Source organism: Dendrobates tinctorius, unplaced genomic scaffold, assembly GCF_039654945.1.
Source record: "Dendrobates tinctorius isolate UK_male_01 unplaced genomic scaffold, ASM3965494v1 ptg000084l, whole genome shotgun sequence".
Taxonomy (NCBI): Eukaryota; Metazoa; Chordata; class Amphibia; order Anura; family Dendrobatidae; genus Dendrobates; species Dendrobates tinctorius.
Window position 1 is genome coordinate 1,763,796 of NW_027361752.1, and position 21,439 is coordinate 1,785,234.

A 21,439-nucleotide genomic window follows, 5' to 3' on the forward strand; every position below is an offset into this window, starting at 1 on the left:
TGGTGATACCGGACACACAGATGACACACTGATGGAAAACACTGATGGTGATACCGGACACACGGATGACACATTGATGAAAAACACTGATGGTGAAGCCGGACACACGGATGACACATTGATGAAAAACACTGATAACACTGATGGTGAAACCGGACACATGGATGACACACTGATGGAAAACACTGATGGTGAAACCTGACACATGGATGACACACTGATGGAAAACACTGATGGTGAAGCCGGACACACGGATGACACACTGATGGAGAACACTGATGGTGGAACCGGACACATGGATGGCACATTGATGGAAAACACTGATGGTGATACCGGACACATGGATGACACACTGATGGAAAACAATGATGGTGAAACCGGACACACGGATGACACATTGATGAAAAACACTGATTGTGCAATCGGACACATGGATGACACACTGATGGAAAACACTGATGGTGAAACCGAACACATGGATGACACACTGATGGAAAACACTGTGAAACCGGACAAACGGATGACACACTGATGGAAAACACTGATGGTGAAACCGAACACATGGATGACACACTGATGGAAAACACTGATGGTGAAACCGGACACACGGATGACACACTGATTGAAAACACTGATTGTGATACCGGACACACGGATGACACACTGATGGAAAACACTGATGGTGAAACCGAACACATGGATGACACACTGATGGAAGACACTGTGAAACCGGACACACAGATTACACACTGATGGAAAACACTGATGGTGAAACCGGACACACGGATGACACACTGATGGAAAACACTGATGGTGAAACCGAACACATGGATGATACACTGATGGAAAACACTGTGAAACCGGACACACAGATTACACACTGATGGAAAACACTGATGGTGAAACCGGACACACGGATGACACACTGATGGTAAACACTGATTGTGAAACCAGACACATGGATGACACATTGATGAAAAACACTGATGGTGAAACCGGACACACGGATGACACACTGATGGAAAACACTGATTGTGCAACCGGACACATGAATGACACACTGATGGAAAACACTGATGGTGATACCGGATACACGGATGACACACTGATGGAAAACACTGATGGTGAAACCAGACACATGGATGACACATTGATGAAAAACACTGATGGTGAAACCGGATACACGGATGACACACTGATGGAAAACTCTGATGGTGAAACCGGACACATGAATGACACACTGATGGAAAACACTGATGGTGATACCGGATACACGGATGACACACTGATGGAAAACACTGATGGTGAAACCAGACACATGGATGACACATTGATGAAAAACACTGATGGTGAAACCGGATACACGGATGACACACTGATGGAAAACACTGATGGTGATACCGGATACACGGATGACACACTGATGGAAAACACTGATGACACCAGTACCATTTTTTCACATTCGAGTCTAAACATGAATGTGTGAATGAGGTTTTAGTGATATTAAAAAGAATTCAACATAAATGGTTATGGTTAAATGAATAGTAGCTGTTTTTCACTGCTGTCCTGTCACACACACACAATATTTAGTGTTTCTTCAGTATTTTAAATCTTTTGCTCCTTATCTTTATTGCTAAGTATTATTAGGCCTTATTCACACATCTAAACATGTTTTGTGAAAAAATGGTACCAATGTCCTCAGTGTTTTGGATCAGTGTGTCCTCAGTGTTTTGGATCAGTGTGTCCTCAGTGTTTTGGATCAGTGTGTCCTCAGTGTTTTGGATCAGTGTGTCCTCAGTGTTTTGGATCAGTGTGTCCTCAGTGTTTTGGATCAGCATGTTCTCAGTGTTTTGGATCAGTGTGTCCTCAGTGTTTTGGATCAGCATGTTCTCAGTGTTTTGGATCAGTGGGTCCTCAGTGTTTTGGATCAGTGGGTCCTCAGTGTTTTGGATCAGCGTGTTCTCAGTGTTTTGGATCAGTGTGTCCTCAGTGTTTTGGATCAGCGGGTCCTCAGTGCTTTGGATCAGCGTGTTCTCAGTGTTTTGGATCAGTGTGTCCTCAGTGTTTTGGATCAGCGTGTTCTCAGTGTTTTGGATCAGCGTGTCCTCAGTATTTTGGATCAGTGTATCCTCAGTGTTTTGGATCAGTGTGTTCTCAGTGTTTTGGATCAGTGTGTCCTCAGTGTTTTGGATCAGTGTGTCCTCAGTGTTTTGGATCAGTGTGTCCTCAGTGTTTTGGATCAGTGTGTCCTCTGTTTTGGATCAGTGTGTTCTCAGTGTTTTGGATCAGTGGGTCCTCAGTGTTTTGGATCAGCATGTTCTCAGTGTTTTGGATCAGTGGGTCCTCAGTGTTTTGGATCAGCGTGTTCTCAGTGTTCTGGATCAGTGGGTCCTCAGTGTTTTGGATCAGTGGGTCCTCAGTGCTTTGGATCAGCGTGTTCTCAGTGTTTTGGATCAGCGTGTTCTCAGTGTTTTGGATCAGCGTGTCCTCAGTATTTTGGATCAGTGTATCCTCAGAGTTTTGGATCAGTGTGTCCTCAGTGTTTTGGATCAGCGTGTTCTCAGTGTTTTGGATCAGAGTGTCCTCAGTGTTTTGGATCAGTGTGTCCTCAGTGTTTTGGATCAGTGTGTCCTCAGTGTTTTGGATCAGTGTGTCCTCAGTGTTTTGGATCAGCGTGTTCTCAGTGTTTTGGATCAGCGTGTCCTCAGTGTTTTGGATCAGTGTGTCCTCAGTGTTTCAGATCAGTGCGTCCTCAGTGTTTGGGATCAGCATGTCCTCAGTGTTTTGGATCAGCGTGTCCTCAGTGTTTTGGATCAGTGTGTCCTCAGTGTTTTGGATCAGTGTGTCCTCAGTGTTTTGGATCAGTGTGTCCTCAGTGTTTTGGATCAGCATGTTCTCAGTGTTTTGGATCAGTGTGTCCTCAGTGTTTTGGATCAGCATGTTCTCAGTGTTTTGGATCAGTGTGTCCTCAGTGTTTTGGATCAGCGTGTTCTCAGTGTTTTGGATCAGCGTGTCCTCAGTATTTTGGATCAGTGTATCCTCAGTGTTTTGGATCAGTGTGTTCTCAGTGTTTTGGATCAGTGTGTCCTCAGTGTTTTGGATCAGTGTGTCGTCAGTGTTTTGGATCAGTGTGTCCTCAGTGTTTTGGATCAGTGTGTCCTCTGTTTTGGATCAGTGTGTTCTCAGTGTTTTGGATCAGTGGGTCCTCAGTGTTTTGGATCAGCATGTTCTCAGTGTTTTGGATCAGTGGGTCCTCAGTGTTTTGGATCAGCGTGTTCTCAGTGTTCTGGATCAGTGGGTCCTCAGTGTTTTGGATCAGTGGGTCCTCAGTGCTTTGGATCAGCGTGTTCTCAGTGTTTTGGATCAGCGTGTTCTCAGTGTTTTGGATCAGCGTGTCCTCAGTATTTTGGATCAGTGTATCCTCAGTGTTTGGATCAGTGTGTCCTCAGTGTTTTGGATCAGCGTGTTCTCAGTGTTTTGGATCAGAGTGTCCTCAGTGTTTTGGATCAGTGTGTCCTCAGTGTTTTGGATCAGTGTGTCCTCAGTGTTTTGGATCAGCGTGTTCTCAGTGTTTTGGATCAGCGTGTCCTCAGTGTTTTGGATCAGTGTGTCCTCAGTGTTTCAGATCAGTGCGTCCTCAGTGTTTGGGATCAGCATGTCCTCAGTGTCTTGGATCAGCGTGTCCTCATTTTTTTGGATCAGTGTGTCCTCAGTGTTTTGGATCAGTGGGTCCTCAGTGTTTTGGAGCAGCGTGTTCTCAGTGTTTTGGATCAATGTGTCCTCAGTGTTTTGGATCAGTGTATCCTCAGTGTTTTGGATCAGTGGGTCCTCAGTGTTTTGGATCGGCGTGTTCTCAGTGTTTTGGATCAGTGTGTCCTCAGTGCTTTGGATCAGTGTGTCCTCAGTGTTTTGGATCAGCGTGTTCTCAGTGTTTTGGATCAGAGTGTCCTCAGTGTTTTGGATCAGTGTGTCCTCAGTGTTTTGGATCAGCGTGTTCTCAGTGTTTTGGATCAGCGTGTCCTCAGTGTTTTGGATCAGTGTGTCCTCAGTGTTTCAGATCAGTGCGTCCTCAGTGTTTGGGATCAGCATGTCCTCAGTGTTTTGGATCAGCGTGTCCTCAGTGTTTTGGATGAGTGTGTCCTCAGTGTTTTGGATCAGTGGGTCCTCAGTGTTTTGGAGCAGCGTGTTCTCAGTGTTTTGGATCAATGTGTCCTCAGTGTTTTGGATCAGTGTATCCTCAGTGTTTTGGATCAGTGGGTCCTCAGTGTTTTGGATCGGCGTGTTCTCAGTGTTTTGGATCAGTGTGTCCTCAGTGTTTTGGATCAGCGTGTCCTCAGTGTTTTGGATCAGCATGTCCTCAGTGTTTTGGATCAGTGTGTCCTCAGTGTTTTGGATCAGTGTGTCCTCAGTGTTTTGGATCAGTGTGTCCTCAGTGTTTTGGATCAGCGTGTCCTCAGTGTTTTGGATCAGCGTGTCCTCAGTGTTTTGGATCAGCGTGTCCTCAGTGTTTTGGATCAGTGTGTCCTCAGTGTTTTGGATCAATGTGTCCTCAGTGTTTTGGATCAGTGTATCCTCAGTGTTTTGGATCAGTGGGTCCTCAGTGTTTTGGATCAGCGTGTCTTCAGTGTTTTGGATCAGTGTGTCCTCAGTGTTTTGGATCAATGTGTCCTCAGTGTTTTGGATCAGTGTATCCTCAGTGTTTTGGATCAGTGGGTCCTCAGTGTTTTGGATTGGCGTGTTCTCAGTGTTTTGGATCAGCGTGTCCTCAGTGTTTTGGATCAGCGTGTCCTCAGTGTTTTGGATCAGCATGTCCTCAGTGTTTTGGATCAGTGTGTCCTCAGTGTTTTGGATCAGTGTGTCCTCAGTGTTTTGGATCAGTGTGTCCTCAGTGTTTTGAATCAGTGTGTCCTCAGTGTTTTGGATCAGCATGTCCTCAGTGTTTTGGATCACCGTGTTCTCAGTGTTTTGGATCAGAGTGTCCTCAGTGTTTTGGATCAGCGTGTCCTCAGTGTTTTGGATCAGCCTGTCCTCAGTGTTTTGGATCAGCCTGTCCTCAGTGTTTTGGATCAGTGTGTCCTCAGTGTTTTGGATCAATGTGTCCTCAGTGTTTTGGATCAGTGTATCCTCAGTGTTTTGGATCAGTGGGTCCTCAGTGTTTTGGATTGGCGTGTTCTCAGTGTTTTGGATCAGTGTGTCCTCAGTGTTTTGGATCAGCGTGTCCTCAGTGTTTTGGATCAGCATGTCCTCAGTGTTTTGGATCAGTGTGTCCTCAGTGTTTTGGATCAGTATGTCCTCAGTGTTTTGGATCAGTGTGTCCTCAGTGTTTTGGATCAGTGTATCCTCAGTGTTTTGGATCAGCGGGTCCTCAGTGTTTTGGATCGGCGTGTTCTCAGTGTTTTGGATCAGTGTGTTCTCAGTGTTTTGGATCAGCGTGTCCTCAGTGTTTTGGATCAGCGTGTCCTCAGTGTTTTGGATCAGCATGTCCTCAGTGTTTTGGATCAGTGTGTCCTCAGTGTTTTGGATCAGTGTGTCCTCAGTGTTTTGGATCAGTGTGTCCTCAGTGTTTTGAATCAGTGTGTCCTCAGTGTTTTGGATCAGCGTGTCCTCAGTGTTTTGGATCAGCATGTCCTCAGTGTTTTGGATCACCGTGTTCTCAGTGTTTTGGATCAGAGTGTCCTCAGTGTTTTGGATCAGCGTGTCCTCAGTGTTTTGGATCAGCGTGTCCTCAGTGTTTTGGATCAGCGTGTCCTCAGTGTTTTGGATCAGTGTGTCCTCAGTGTTTTGGATCAATGTGTCCTCAGTGTTTTGGATCAGTGTATCCTCAGTGTTTTGGATCAGTGGGTCCTCAGTGTTTTGGATCAGCGTGTTCTCAGTGTTTTGGATCAGTGTGTCCTCAGTGTTTTGGATCAGCGTGTCCTCAGTGTTTTGGATCAGCATGTCCTCAGTGTTTTGGATCAGTGTGTCCTCAGTGTTTTGGATCAGTATGTCCTCAGTGTTTTGGATCAGTGTGTCCTCAGTGTTTTGGATCAGTGTGTCCTCAGTGTTTTGGATCAGTGTGTCCTCAGTGTTTTGGATCAGTGTGTCCTCAGTGTTTTGGATCAGTGTGTCCTCAGTGTTTTGGATCAGCGTGTCCTCAGTGTTTTGGATCAGTGTGTCCTCAGTGTTTTGGATCAATGTGTCCTCAGCGTTTTGGATCAGTGTATCCTCAGTGTTTTGGATCAGTGGGTCCTCAGTGTTTTGGATCGGCGTGTTCTCAGTGTTTTGGATCAGTGGGTCCGTTTTTACTACGAGTGCCATCAGTAATTTTCTCGGATGGATAAGTAAATAGCAAAGCTTTTCCTATACCTTGCAATGTTAAATACGGACATCACATGGATCGTACACTGATGCCACCAGTGTGCTGTATGTGTTTTTCTTGGATCTATAGATTTTATAGGCCCCTTTTATCCATCATCCTGTAGGAAAAAAAGGACATGTCTGCTTGAGTTTTGCACGGACACACAGTCTGTGAAAAACAGAGATGTGAACAGCCCCATAGATTATAATGGGAACGTGTTCTTTAAATGAAAAAAACAGATAAAACAAGGACATCTGAATGAGGCCGTGCTCTCACCTGTAATGTCCTATTACTATCCAGAATTACTACAAAAAGGCTACTAAATTTCCTGCCTCTGTTTTCATACAGGCTTCGATAGTCTCTCCTGATTGGCTGTGCTATGCCATGTGATTTGGCATAGCACAGGAAAAGGCATTATGGGGATGTCTGTGCAACCACGAGGTCACATGAGCCTTTCTTAGGCTCATCAGACCCGCTTTGTGTAAAATTGCTACTGGCATTATTTTTGCAATTTGTGTAAATATAATTGTAAGCTATTCTCACAGCCTGGTTTAACTGCGATGACCTCTGTACCGTGGGAAAATGCCAGTAAAGAGGTCACGGCAGTTCAAGCTCAGTGTCTTTATAGCAGATCACCGAGAGAATTTCTCACTGTGATCAGCTGTGAATACACTGAGCATGAACTGCCGTGACCTCTTTACTGGCATTTTCCCACGGTACAGAGGTCATCGCAGTTCAGGCTGTGAGGGAGTGCAGACTCAGTGACGTCACCGCTAGTCACTGAGGCTGCATTTGCAGCATCTCCTCATTCACCAGTGTTTTTCAGCCAGGGTGGTCACATCTTAGCATCGTCCAGGTTGAAATATGTACTGTATATAACCCAGATACTATTCTATGTGTATATATCTATTCGATCTTTTCTATTCTAACTAGTGATGAGCGAGTAGACTCGTTGCTCGGGTTTTTCTGAGCTTGCTCGGGTGATCTCTGAGTATTTTGGCGTGCTTGGAGATTTAGTTTTCTTGTCTCAGCTGCATGATTTGTGGCTGCTGGACAGCCTGAATACATGTGAGGAATGCCTGTTTGTCAGGGAATTCCCACATGTATTCAGCCTGTCCAGCAGCCACAAATCATGCAGCTGAGACAAGAAAACGAAATCCCCGAGCACGCCAAAATACTCAGAGATCACCCGAGCAACGAGTATACTCGCTCATCACTAATTCTAACCAGTCACTCTGTGATTATACTGTAGGCGGCAGACAGTGGCGGATTATAATGAGGTCAATTTGGGCAGTTGCCCCGGGCCCAGTGGGGTTAAGGGGCCCACAGCCCAGGCCAGTAAATTGCCCCATTATAATCCGCCACCGCGCAGGGCCGGATTATAGGCAGGGCAGGCGGGGCTTCAGCCCCGAGGCCCCCACCACAAGAACTTCTAAGGGGGCCCCCACCACATTCCTGCTGGCTGCTGCAATGGCACTCCATCTTCTCCCCACCTAAAAGTGAGTGACCGTGGGGGCGGCATTATGTGCTCTGCTACCAGCAGCATCTACAAGTAGCGTGAACGCTGATGCTGCTGGTAGCGTGCAAAGGCTTGTGATGAGATCACAGGAGGTAAGGTGTCAGGGCCCCCGATCATGTGACCCCTGACTCCTCCCCTCCTGTGACCTCATCACAGGTCCTGTGCGCACAGCACAGAGCACTGAGAGCAGCCATGTATGTGGAGTGCGGCTCTGCGGGTGGAGGTCGGTGTTGGAGGCTCCATTATTCTCTATGTGGAGTGTGGCTCTGCGGGTGGAGGTCGGTGCTGGAGGCTCCATTATTCTCTATGTGGAGTGCGGCTCTGTGGGTGGAGGTCGGTGCTGGAGGCTCCATTATTCTCTATGTGGAGTGCGGCTCTGCGGGTGGAGGTCGGTGCTGGAGGCTCCATTATTCTCTATGTGGAGTGCGGCTCTGCGGGTGGAGGTCGGTGCTGGAGGCTCCATTATTCTCTATGTGGAGTGCGGCTCTGCGGGTGGAGGTCGGTGCTGGAGGCTCCATTATTCTCTGTGTGGAGTGTGGCTCTGCGGGTGGAGGTCGGTGCTGGAGGCCCCATTATTCTCTGTGGAGTGCGGCTCTGCGGGTGGAGGTCGGTGCTGGAGGCTCCATTATTCTCTATGTGGAGTGCGGCTCTGCGGGTGGAGGTCGGTGCTGGAGGCTCCATTATTCTCTGTGTGGAGTGTGGCTCTGCGGGTGGAGGTCGGTGCTGGAGGCTCCATTATTCTCTATGTGGAGTGGGGCTCTGCGGGTGGAGGTCGGTGCTGGAGGCTCCATTATTCTCTATGTGGAGTGCGGCTCTGCGGGTGGAGGTCGGTGCTGGAGGCCCCATTATTCTCTATGTAGAGTGTGGCTCTGCGGGTGGAGGTCGGTGCTGGAGGCCCCATTATTCTCTATGTAGAGTGTGGCTCTGCGGGTGGAGGTCGGTGCTGGAGGCCCCATTATTCTCTATGTAGAGTGTGGCTCTACGATTCGTGACCCCCGTCACGTGACGAGGGGGGCCCACAGAGTCTGAACTGCCCCGGGCCCTGGCTACCCTTAATCCACCCCTGGCGGCAGATCATTTGCCGGCTTTTAATCTATCTATCTAATTAATATAGATATAATATGTGAGATATATATAATATATTAAAATAGATAGAATATATGCACATACATATATGTGTGTGTTTTGAAGAATATTTAGCTTTAAAACGATGTGTAAAGGACAGAAAACTGCTGTATGTAAAAGCTCATGTTAAAATCGCATTGCATACGCATGTCATATGGATGTTCTGTTTAAAAATCACACAGAATTCCCATGGCACTCGTCCGTTTTTTCGGTCCGGAAATCGGAGCGTTTTTTTTCTCGCATATGGGTATGAGCCCTAAGATGACGGCCAGGATGCCGCATACTCAATCCAGCCATAGCAAAACAGAGGCAGTTTGTGAACACGATACTGACTTCTACAGTTTTCTTCCAGTCTTCTTGCCTTGAATATGTGAGACCACTAGGTGGCGGCATACCACATCACAACGCATAGCCTGGCTCCTGTGCTCTTAATTTAGATGTAGTCAATATCATTCATAATTTAGCACTGACAAACCCTCTCTACCCCTTTACTCTCTGCTGTTTGCAATGCTAAGAACATCATGAATGCATATATGTATGCATTGTGTTTATATATTGATGAGGAATGTGTTATTAAATGTCTATATATTAGAACTGATCACATTTTTTGATATTCCAATTTGACAAATTAAAGAAACTGCCCATTAAATACATATGTAACACTTTGAGGTCTCCTAATACTGTATGAAACGCCTTTCAAGCTCTTTAACAGAAACAATGTCTAAGCTACATCAATAGGTAATAGGTAGTAACCAACAGTCTGCTTAATAACACATTACACTAACAGACTTTTTATGCTATTTAAAGTATACAAATGGTTGAAAAATTATCACTTGCCTTGCTAATCTTTATACACCTGTGAGGTACATGCTAGAATCCATGGCTTTTTGATAAGTGGTGGTCCAAAAATTATCCCTGTTTATGGAGTAGCATCATGTTTGTTGTTTGTTAAATGAAGACGCTATAGCTTTTTAACCAGTCATCCAAAAATTATCCCTCGTTTTTATGCTTGAAAAGAGAAGAAGCAATTACTTTTTAGAAAGCCTTCCTAAAATTATCCCTATTTTGGGATTAGCAAAAGTTTTGCTCTTTATAAAATTAAGAAGCAATGGCTTTTTAACACGCCATCCGAAAAGTATTCAGTATTCATTTTTTTTTTTTAGTACCAACAGGTTTGCTGTCTAGAAAGAGAAGAAGCAATTGATTTTTAAAAAGATGGGAAAAAGTTATTAATTTTTTTTAGCAGCTTCAGGTTTATTTACTCCAGCAGAAGTGCATTATAGCTAAAAAACACACTGGGCAAACAGGAGATAAGTGGCTGTTTATTGGTAATGGGAGTGGCAGCGGTATCAATCACATAGTGTAGAATATGACTAGACATGCAAGAGATGTTTGCCTGTGTAGGGCCTACATTGGCAGACGCAGCAGCAGAGTATAAATATAACATGGTGGACAGGCAGGAGATGCTCGGTTAGGCAGGTCGCATTAGCACTGGTAAAAGCAGAACAGTGTAGAACACAATGGACAGGCAGGCCGCTTCCTTAGCTGATCTACTCTTTGGAATCAGCCATAGGTGAATGAAAATCTGTACTCTTCCATGCCTGATTAATTTTGACAAATGTATGTTTTCCATGCTTGTGTAGGACAATCTGGGCAGCTTTCATGGGACAAAGGCACCTTCCATACTGAATGTATGCTATGACAATACACTGGAGGCTGGACAATGCAGGATGCCCGTGGCAAACTGGGCCAGTTCTCGTTATGGTCTAACCTGTTATCTCAGAAATCCATGAGGGTATCAGCAGGTGCAGTTGAATCTGGCTGTTTAGTCAGTTTGTCTGTTTGCTGATATACGTTATATTGGCTTAGTGGCAGATAAAACATCTGGTCGATTTTGTCATATATATTGCAATCACTGCGACATCGGTTACTTGTAGTCCTAGTTGAAGGAGTGTTAGCTCTGTGGGGAGTAGAAAGGGGTCTCCTGTTTAAATGTACAGTCGGCAGGTGTGTGCTTGGCAAAAGCTTGGTCAAACAGGTAGCCCAGCTTTTTGTGGTATAGCATAGCTCTGAAAGACAGAGTTAAATTCCAGCTCTGCAGTGTTTAATTAGAGGCTCTGGCAGTGTTTCTCTAAGAAGCAGGAGGTAGGTTCATTGTGTGGCAGATTCCTGAGAGCGTGTCCATTTGTTGGGTCACAGAGGTGAATGTGTTAGCTGTTTCAAAGCAGCTCTAATTTCATTGCTGCATCCAGTCAGGCAGACTGTTCTGTTTTCACAAAGCCTGGAGAGCATTCTTTGCCATATAAGTACAATTGAAATGTGCAGTCAGTTTCCTGGCTATGGCCTCCACCTTCCTCAAGCAGGTATATTTCTTTCTGAAATTTAGCATGATTTAATTCATGACATATGCCATGCAGGGAGTACAGGTTATTTTGCCCAAACATAAGGCAGCCATAATGTTCTGGTTATTGTTTCTCATGACAACACCGAGTTGCAGTTGATGGGCAGTCATACAGAGTGAAGTTTGGTGCTTGGTGCACAGCAGTTACTCATCTACTGTATGGCTTTTGTCACTCACACTCACACGCCATACAACTGTTTGGCAGTGCCTTAATTTACATGAATGAAAAACGGAAAGCAAGAGATGGAGAATGGGGTTGAGCATCCTCCACCCACAATGGACATCAGCTGCTCCTGAGCTTACCGCAGTAAAAATAGATTTTGCTTGGCAGATCCTTTGGCCATACAATGCCTCCGCTGTTTATTGGTGAGGCCAATACCCTCATCTGATGACTTCACTTCTAGACATGAGCAAATATCGTCAGATCCCGCCTTATTCGGCTTGCTAATAGAGCTTACTGAATAGCTGCAACCGGAACCCAGATACCTGGAGTGCTCCCGATAATGAGGTATCCGGCGGCGCCACTGCATGTGTCACGGCTGTGTGAGAGTCACAACACACAGGCTTTCCATGCATGTGTTGTAACTGTCACACAGCCGCGACACATGCAGCTGTGGTGCCGGACACCTGATTATCCGGAACGATCCAGGTATCCGGGTTCCCGCTGCAGCTATTCGGTAGGCTCTTGTTAGGCGTCAGGTTTCTGCATCTGCTCTGCAGGAAACCAGAGTCTCACATTCTGCGGTCTCCTGCTGTCTATCTACCGCAGAGGAGATTGCTTTGCAGCAGATCGCTCCAGAGACTAAGTCCCTCTGTTCTCCTACTGGGCATGCTCACGAGACGATCTCCCATTGGAGATCGGGCGTCATGTGCCCAGGTCCTGCTCCAGATCTCATTGGTCCATCTCGGAGATCTGGAAGCTTCCGGAAGGTCCCGGCTATAAAAAGCGCGCATGACCGTTCGGCCATGCGCTAGTATAGACTTTACTTGCTAGATGTGTGAATGGTGATGGATGCATGATTCTGGTAACATAGTAACATAGTAACATAGTTTTGAAGGCTGAAGGAAGACCTTATGTCCATCTAGTTCAGCCTATTTTTAGTGCAGCTGTTCTGCATTGTTGATCCTGGGGAAGGCAAAAAGCCCACAGAGTAGAAGCCAATTTTCTCCATAGGGAAAAAAATTCCTTCCCCTAAGCTGGGTCAACCATCTACCTATAATATTATGTTATTCGCAACCTTCTATACTGTTACTCACAAGAAAAGCATCCATTCCTTTCTTAAATTCATTCAGTGAGTTGGCCATCACCACTTCCTCAGGAAGAGAATTCCAGAGCCTCACTGCTCTTACCGTGAAGAACCCTCTTCTATGCTGGTGCAGAAATTGTCTTTCCTCCAAACAAAGAGAATGCCCCCTTGTTCTTGTCACAGTCCTTGGTACAAACAGTTCATTGGAGAGATCTCTGTATTGCCCTCTGATATACTTGTACATATATATTAAGTCTCCCCTAAGTCTTCTCTTTTCTAGAGTAAATAGACCTAATTTTGATAACCTTTTCTGGGTATTGTAGTGAACCAACTCCATTTATCATTTTAGTAGCCCGCCTTTGAACCCTTTCAAGTTCAGTAATGTCTTTCTTGAGCACCGGCGTCCAAAATTGCACACAATACTCCAAGTGTGGTCTGACGAGTGATTTGTACAGAGGGAGAATTATGTTTTCATCTCATGTCCCCAGACCTCTTCTAATGCATCCCATGACCCTATTTGCTTTGGTGGCAGCTGCCTGACACTGGGCACTTCAATTTAGCTTCTTATTGACTAAGATACCTAAGTCTTTTTCCATGTCTGATTTCCCCAGCAGTTTCCCATTTAGTAAGTAATTGTAGCATCTGTTTCTCCTTCCCATGTGCATAACCTTACACTTATCTGTGTTAAACCTCATTTGCCATTTTTCAGCCCAATTCTCCAATTTACTCAAATCTGTCTGTAGTTGCAAACTGTCCTCCTTTGTGTTATCTACCTTACATAGTTTTGTATCATCTGCAAATACTGATATTTTACTGTGTAAGCCATCCACTAGATCATTAATAAATATATTAAATAGTAGGGGGCCCAATACAGAACCCTGTGGTACCCCACTAGTAACCCTGGCCCAATCTGAGTATGCACCATTAATAACCACTCTTTGTTTTCTATCACTAAGCCAGCTACCTATCCATCTACACACATTTTCCCCTAGCCCAAGCTTTCTCATCTTACTTACCAATCTTTTATGTGGGACAGTGTCAAATGCTTTAGAGAAGTCGAGATAAATGACATCCAATGATTCTCCTTGGTCCATTTGAGAGCTTACATCCTCATAGAAGCTGATCAGGTTAGTTTGACCTGAGCGATCCTTCATAAATCCATGTTGATATGGAGTTAAACATTTAGTAACATTGAGATATTCCATAATGGTATCCCTTAGAAACTCTTCAAAAATTTTACCCACAACAGATGTTAAGATTACTATAGATTCCAGGTTCCCTTTTACACCCTTTTTTGAATATTGGTACCACATTTGCTTGCTGCCAATCAAAAGGAACAGACCCTGTTTCTATACAGTCTTTAAATATAAGGACTAGAGGCCTGTCTATCTCTCTGATATTGCGCATGTGGATAGGAAACTAGAGAAATAGTCAGCACCAGTCAGTGGCAAGCCATAGGCCACTGTGCACACCGCACTTCTACACTAGCATCTGATTGTGTCACGTCTCACGGCACTATCATATAGCGGCCGTGTTTATCGCTTTGCTGCACTCTGCAGCACTTACCGGCATCCGCGGTAGTGACGCCGCACGCACGGTAGGTCTAGACGGACACCGACCTCAGCCTTGGGCCCGTGTCCTGTGACCGTATACCGCTCGTGCAATTTAGCTGAGACCTGTGAGGCTAACAAGCTCGGCGTTTATGTTTGTTTATGTTACAGCACCTCTGTGAGCTAACAGAGTCCGCTCAGCGCACATCGGGTGGCGTTTAACCCGTGCGCATTATACCACCATATAGCGCGTCTGCCATTACTTAGCAGCAGTGATATCACCTTCTGCACGGTGGACCCTGAGCGGCGAACGCACTTTATTATTTATTTATTTAGTGCGTTCCGCCATTCCTAACATTATACTAGCGCCAGGGTCTGGCTAGTAATGGCAGATCAGCAGCAACTCCTACAGTACATTCGGCAGCTAGAGGGCCGGTTGGCTACTCTTGAGAGTGCTATCTCAGCTGCGAAGTTTACTGAGGCTGCTGTACAGGCAATCGCAGAGGCGATTTCACGTATGTCACGTCCTCCCCTGCGCCGACAGTTTCCCGCCTCCCGTTGCCCGATAAATTTTCTGGCGATTGTGCCTCCTGTAGGGGTTTCGTGAGCCAGTGCTCTATCCAGCTGGAGTTACTGGCTGCGCGATTCCCTTTGGGATGGGCTAAGGTGGGGTTTATTGTTTCCCTACTGTCAGGCAGGGCGTTGGAGTGGGCCACGCAACTATGGGAGCGTGGTGACCCAGAGGTTCGGACCGCTGCTCAGTTCTTAACATCTATCAAGCAGGTCTTCCTAGGACCACGGGTCACGCACGATACCTCTCTTCAGTTACTTGCATTAACTCAGGGATCTCTCTCGGTTAGCCAGTATGCCATTCGTTTTCGGACGCTGGCTTCCGAGCTAGAGTGGTCTGATAAAGCCCTCATCCCTGTGTTTGGGAGAGGTTTAGCGGAGCATGTTAAGGATGCTCTGTCTACCAGATCGGTTCCAGTAAGTCTGGAGGAGCGAATTGCCATTGTCACCTGCATTGATCTCTGTTTTTCGGAGCGCGGGCTGGAGCATGCTCAGACCAGACGGAAGGTTACTTTGGCTCCCAACCTTTTTGAACCTCCGGAATTATCCGAGCCAGAGTGTTCACCCCCAGAACCCATGGAAGAGTCTCGCGCCAGCCTTGAGGCGCGTCCTGCACTATGTCCCACTCGCGGTTACCACTGTCAGCACTCTGTTCCCCAGGATACTAGGGCCCCGCAATGGCCAAACTCTGTGCCGCCGGGCAAGACCTTTGTCCCCCCTTGCCTTTGGCCGAAGGTTCCCGCGTGGGCACACGCGTCCAGGGCGGGTGGTTACTGTGGCTACATGCAGACTAAAAAACTCCTGGCAGGGTCGTATTGGTGGCCGCACAGGGCTTGGGACACTAAAAAATATATTCGGGCATGTAACTCTTGTGCTCGGAATAGCTTCCTTAAACAGAGAGTGAGGATGCCCGCCGACACACTGCAGCATTCCACTACTACTTCTGCTCCTGGCAATTTTTCCACTCCCATTGTCTCCCACATGTTTCTTCTTAAACCTGGCGATCTTGCCATCTCTGATACCTTCCACGTGTCCCGGTTTTCCGTGTCACCTGCCGGGACATCAGATTTGCCTTCGGATGAGTCTGAGGCCTATGTCTCTGATGGGCACAAGGTGGTGGATTGGAAGGCTCAGAGGGGAGGGGGCCCTAGGAGGGGGGGTAATGTTTGGCGTCAGGTTTCTGCATCTGCTCTGCAGGAATCCAGAGCCTCACATTCTGCGGTCTCCTGCTGTCTATCTACCGCAGAGGAGATTGCTTTGCAGTAGATTGCTCAAGAGACTAAGTCCCTCTGTTCTTCTACTGGGCATGCTCACGAGACGATCTCCCATTGGAGATCGGGAGTCATGTGCCCAGGTCCTGCTCCAGATCTCATTGGTCCACCCTCGGAGATCTGGAAGCTTCAGGAAGGTCCCGGCTATAAAAAGCGCGCATGACCCTTCGGCTGTGCGCTAGTATAGACTTTACTTGCTAGATGTGTGAATGATGATGGATGCATGATTCTGGTGACTGATTTGTTATGATTCCCCTCCCTCTGATATTGCGCATGTGGATAGGGAACTAGAGAGATAGTCAGTGGCAAGCCATAGGCCACTGTGCACACCGTACCTCTACACTAGCGTCCGATTGTGTCACGTCTCATGGCACTATCATATAACGGCCGTGTTTATCGCTGTGCTGCAGTCAGCAGCACTTACCGGCATCCGCGGTAGTGACGCCGCACGCACGGTAGGTCTAGACGGACACCGACCTCAGCCTTGGGCCTGTGTCCTGTGACCGTATACCGCACATGCAATTTAGCTGAGACCTGTGAGGCTAACAGGCTCGGCGTTTATGTTTGTTTATGTTACAGCGCCTCTGTGAGCTAACAGAGTCCGCTCAGCGCACATTGGGTGGCATTTAACCCGTGCGCGTTATACCGCCATATAGCGCGTCTGCCATTACTCAGCAGCAGTGATATCACCTTCTGCACGGTGGACCCCGAGCGGCGAATGCACTTTATTTATTTATTTAGTGCGTTCCGTCGTTCCTAACAGTTCTATTAGCAAGCCGAATAAGGAGGGATCCGATGATATTTGCTCATTATTATTATACATTTATATAGCGCCATTTATTCCATGGCGCTTTACAGGGAAAAGGGGAAATACAGACAAGTACAATAAACATGTGCAAGACAAGGGACACACGAGTACAGAAGGAGAGAGGACCCTGCCCGCGAAGGCTCACAGTCTACAGGGATGGGTGAGGATACACTAGGAGAGGGTAGAGCTGGTTGTGCGGTGGTAGACCGAGGATCATTGCAGGCTGTAGGCTTGTCGGAACAAGTGGGTCTTCAGGTTCTTCTTGAAGGTTTCCGTTGTTGGTGAGAGTCTGATGTGTTGCGGCAGAGAGTTCCAGAGTATGGGGGAAGCACGGGAGAAGTCTTGTATACGGTTGTGGGAAGAAGAAATGAGGGGGGAGTAGAGAAGGAGATCTTGAGAGGATCGAAGGTTGCGTGCGGGTAGGTACCGGGAGACCATGTCACAGATGTATGGGGAAGACAGGTTGTGGATGGCTTTGTAAGTCATGGTTAGGGTTTTGAACTGGAGTCTCTGGACAATAGGAAGCCAGTGAAGGGCCTCGCATAGCGGGGAGGCAGGGAAATAACCGCGGGGAGACTGGTGGATTAGTCGGGCAGCAGAGTGAAGGATAGACTGGAGTGGTGCCAGAGTGCTGGAGGGGAGGCCAGAGAGTAGGAGGTTGCAGTAATCCAGGCGGGAGATGATAAGGGCGTGCACTAGTGTTTTTGGGTTTTCATGGTTGAGGAATGAGCGGATCCGGGAAATATTTTTGAGTTTGAGGCGGCAGGAGGACGCAAAGGCTTGGATATGGGGTTTGAAAGAGAGGGCAGAGTCGAGGATCACCCCAAGGCACCGAGCGTTTGGGATTGGAGAAAGAGAGCAGCCATTGACATTGATGGATAGGTCTGGTGGAGGGGTAGAGTGAGATGAGGGAAAGATGATGAATTCTGTTTTGTCCATGTTCAGTTTGAGAAAGCGAGCAGAAAAGAAGGCTGAAATAGCAGATAGACATTGTGGGATTTTGGTCAGTAAGGAGGTGAGGTCAGGTCCAGATAGGTGGATCTGCGTGTCATCGGCGTAGAGGTGGTACTGCAAGCTGTGGGATTCTATGAGCTGTCCCAGGCCGAAGGTGTAGATGGAGAAGAGTAGGGGTCCGAGGCCTGAGCCTTGAGGAACACCGACAGACAGGGGGCGAGGTGAGGAGGTGGTGTCTGAGAGGGAGACACTAAATGTTTGGTCTGTTAGGTATGATGAGATCCAGGATAGAGCCAAGTCTGTGATTCCAAGAGATGAGAGAATCTGTAGCAGGAGGATGTCGGTGTCGAAGGCACGGTGTCGAAGGCAGAAGACAGGTCCAGGAGAAGGAAGACAGAGTAGTGTCGCTTGCTCTTGGCGGTTAGTAGGTCATTAGTGACTTTAGTTAGGGCAGTTTCAGTTGAGTGATGTGGTTGGAAGCCAGATTGTAACAGGTCAAAGAGGGAACAGGAGGAGAGGTGGGAGGACAGTTCAAGATATGCATGCTGTTCCAGTAGTTTTGAGGCGTAAGGGAGAAGAGATATCGGGTGATAGTTAGACACAGAGGATGGGTCGAGGGAGGGCATTTTGAGGATGGGTGTGATTGAGGCATGTTTGAAGGATGAGGGAAAGACACCATTTGTAAGTGAAAGGTTGAAGAGGTGTGTTCGAGTTGGGATGAAGACTGTGGCAAAAAGATAGGGATGAGGTGGGACGGGAGCGGGTCAAGCGCACAAGTGGTGAGGTGTGATCTTGACAGGAGGGTGGAGAGCTGATCTTCTGTCATGGTGGAGAAACTGGTTTTGGAAGAACAGGGCTGAGCTGCTAAGAGGGGCATTGGGGGCTGCGGGCCAAAGCTTTCTCTGATCGTATCGATCTTCTGCTTAAAGAAGGAGGCAAAGTCTTCAGCAGAAATGAGAGGAGATGGAGGAGGTGCTGTGGATGCTCATGTCTATTCACGTCCTCTCCAAACTGATGTGATTGCTAGGTCTTGTTCGGCATATAGCTGTTATCATCATCATTATACTTCTTAGCTGACAATTGGCTCAGTGTGGGAAATATCCTGAGTTCACTGCCCCCTTGCATGATGTACACATCTAGATTCAAAGTGCTAGTACCCCTGCCAGTGCTATAATCACAATGCCTGACAGAGCCAGCAACATAGATAGACATTGAAACTATCATCTCATCCAATAAATTAACTGGAAGAAGTTATTTTAAAATTTCTTAGCCCCTGGAGTTCTGTGGCTTAGGAAACTTAAGTAGCAAAACAGATTCAGGTGTCACTGACAGAATTCAGTCTGCAATTTAAAAAAAAATAACTTATGGTGGCAGAGGAGGTAGGTTGTGCAGAACACTTAAACAAACGGGTAGTGTCACAGACAGAGGTCACATCATTCTACTGGAACAAGTGATGCACTACATACTGATAAGCAAAATAGTAACAATGTTTTGAACTTTTGGCTTTCGGGCTTCCTATCTCACCATCCACAACAGCTTTGAATGTGAGACTACAATCATTTTATAGACAATCATCTTGGCTACCTGATATATAAATTTGAGTTGCTACGATTTACCATATGAAGGAAAGACAAAGGAGTGCTGACTTCATGAGATATTCCATAAAAAATACTTTATTCATACAAATCACATAGAATAAATAACACAAATCAGTACACATATATAAGGCAGGATTCCAAAAATCTCAACTGGGGATACATTCAATAGGGTTGCTAAATGCTGGTGGAAAATAAAATAAAGGCAGCCACGATCCCACATCTATGACCCATATAATGGAGAGACTGACTTAAAATAAGAAACATAAAGTGCATAGTGCAATTCAGTTTTCCATTATCCACTCAAGGAAGCTTACCCATAATCAGTTGCAAGTGCAGGAATCCCCAGGAGACCCCCCTAGACGCGCGTATCGCGTGCTGCTTTATCAACAGCATGAACTATGTCCCGGAAGTATTTTGTTGTGTTCCGGGACATAGTTCACGGCGCATGCGCACTAATGCTTTTCAGCCTTGCCCGCAGTTGGGCAAAGCATACTCCATGTGCACAAGTCAAGATTGCAGGGCGCACGCGCGTAATATGGAGGACAACTACGGAAATTCCCTAAAATATTGCGGACAGCGGCCAAAGGGGGGTGGAGGAAAGGACCCCAAACACCGCCCATTGGACCGGACCAAAATAATTTACATAGACCTCCAAAATGAGGTAACAGATTCCCTTTAAACATCAGCTCCTATGTGAACACTTGTTCTAGGAATCTACTCTCTTACATGCTCCTTTCTCATATTTTCACTACAACTACAATATTTCAGCAATTAAATTCCAGACACATCTAAGGAAACAAGTAGAACATTGGATGTTTATACGAAAACTATTTCCAGACATAAAATTAATTTCCATCTGGCCAACATAAAACTTTTATTTCCATCTGCAAGAAGTTCGTAGTAGAACAAGGCATGAAGCTTTGAGAAGATGAAATGATATTGCTACAATAAATGTCCAGACTATAATTTGTTTCCATTCATCATCCCAAACACAATATTTCAAGAGGTCATTTTTTCTTATTTTAACACTATATTGGTCTTCACATACTCCCATCGTGCATCAGGATGGAACCAAAAAATCAGGTTCTCCTGTACTCATTGTCGCCCTCTGCTGGTATATGCATTTTGCCTGACCTGGCAAACGTAGTGAGAAGGAGTGCCCGTTTACAGTGTCTGACCATCGGCTGTTAAACTAGTAGCTGTCGTTTAATAGCATGTTTATTTTCAAATATTTTTAATAGAATTTAAAATTTATGTAAGAGAAAAGGGAGGATGAAGGGAAGGAAAGGAACATCTGAGGAACAATAAAAGTTAGAAAGCTCTTTACAATACTTCGAGCAATATCATTAGAAGATAATCATACATTTAATAGCATGTTTAGACAGGCCGACTTTGCTTCTATTTACATAGAACAATTGTTAACACAGTTGTTCTGTACACATAGAATATCGTTGTTCTTTGTAGCATATATCTTGTTCATAAAGAACAGTGTGCTGCTGAGTATGATTTCTATGCAAGCTTAAAGGGATAGTCAGCTCAGGGAATTAAATAAAAAACCAAAGTAAATGTCATTATAAATACATTTCTAAATATTTTAATTAGGTAATCACAATCATTTTGTCTAGGGAGGTAATCACTATAGAATTACTGAAAGAAAACTGGTGCTAGAATGGTAGGACAGGTGCTTGAGAGAGTACTCCACCTAAAACAGTGTGCCTATACTGTAATTATTTAGTTCCACTGAACTCATGGGACAAATCTTCATTGATTAATGAATTTAATTTTTTGTTCCTCCAGCAAAATGGCGACAGCTCTTGTGCAGTAGCATCTGTCGTCAAATGATAGATGGTACTGCTCATGTGTCATTTTATTGGAGGAAAAAAAATTTCTGCAGCAAAGTGGCGTTGGCGGCAGCGCTTGCGCAGTAGCATCCACTTGATTTTCCATTTGTTAATCACAGTTTGATCGCTGCTGACTGGCATTATCAATTACTTGGATATCTTTTTGTATCCCTTTCCTGTTTTATACAGTTCAACTACCTTTTCCCATAGATCCGTTG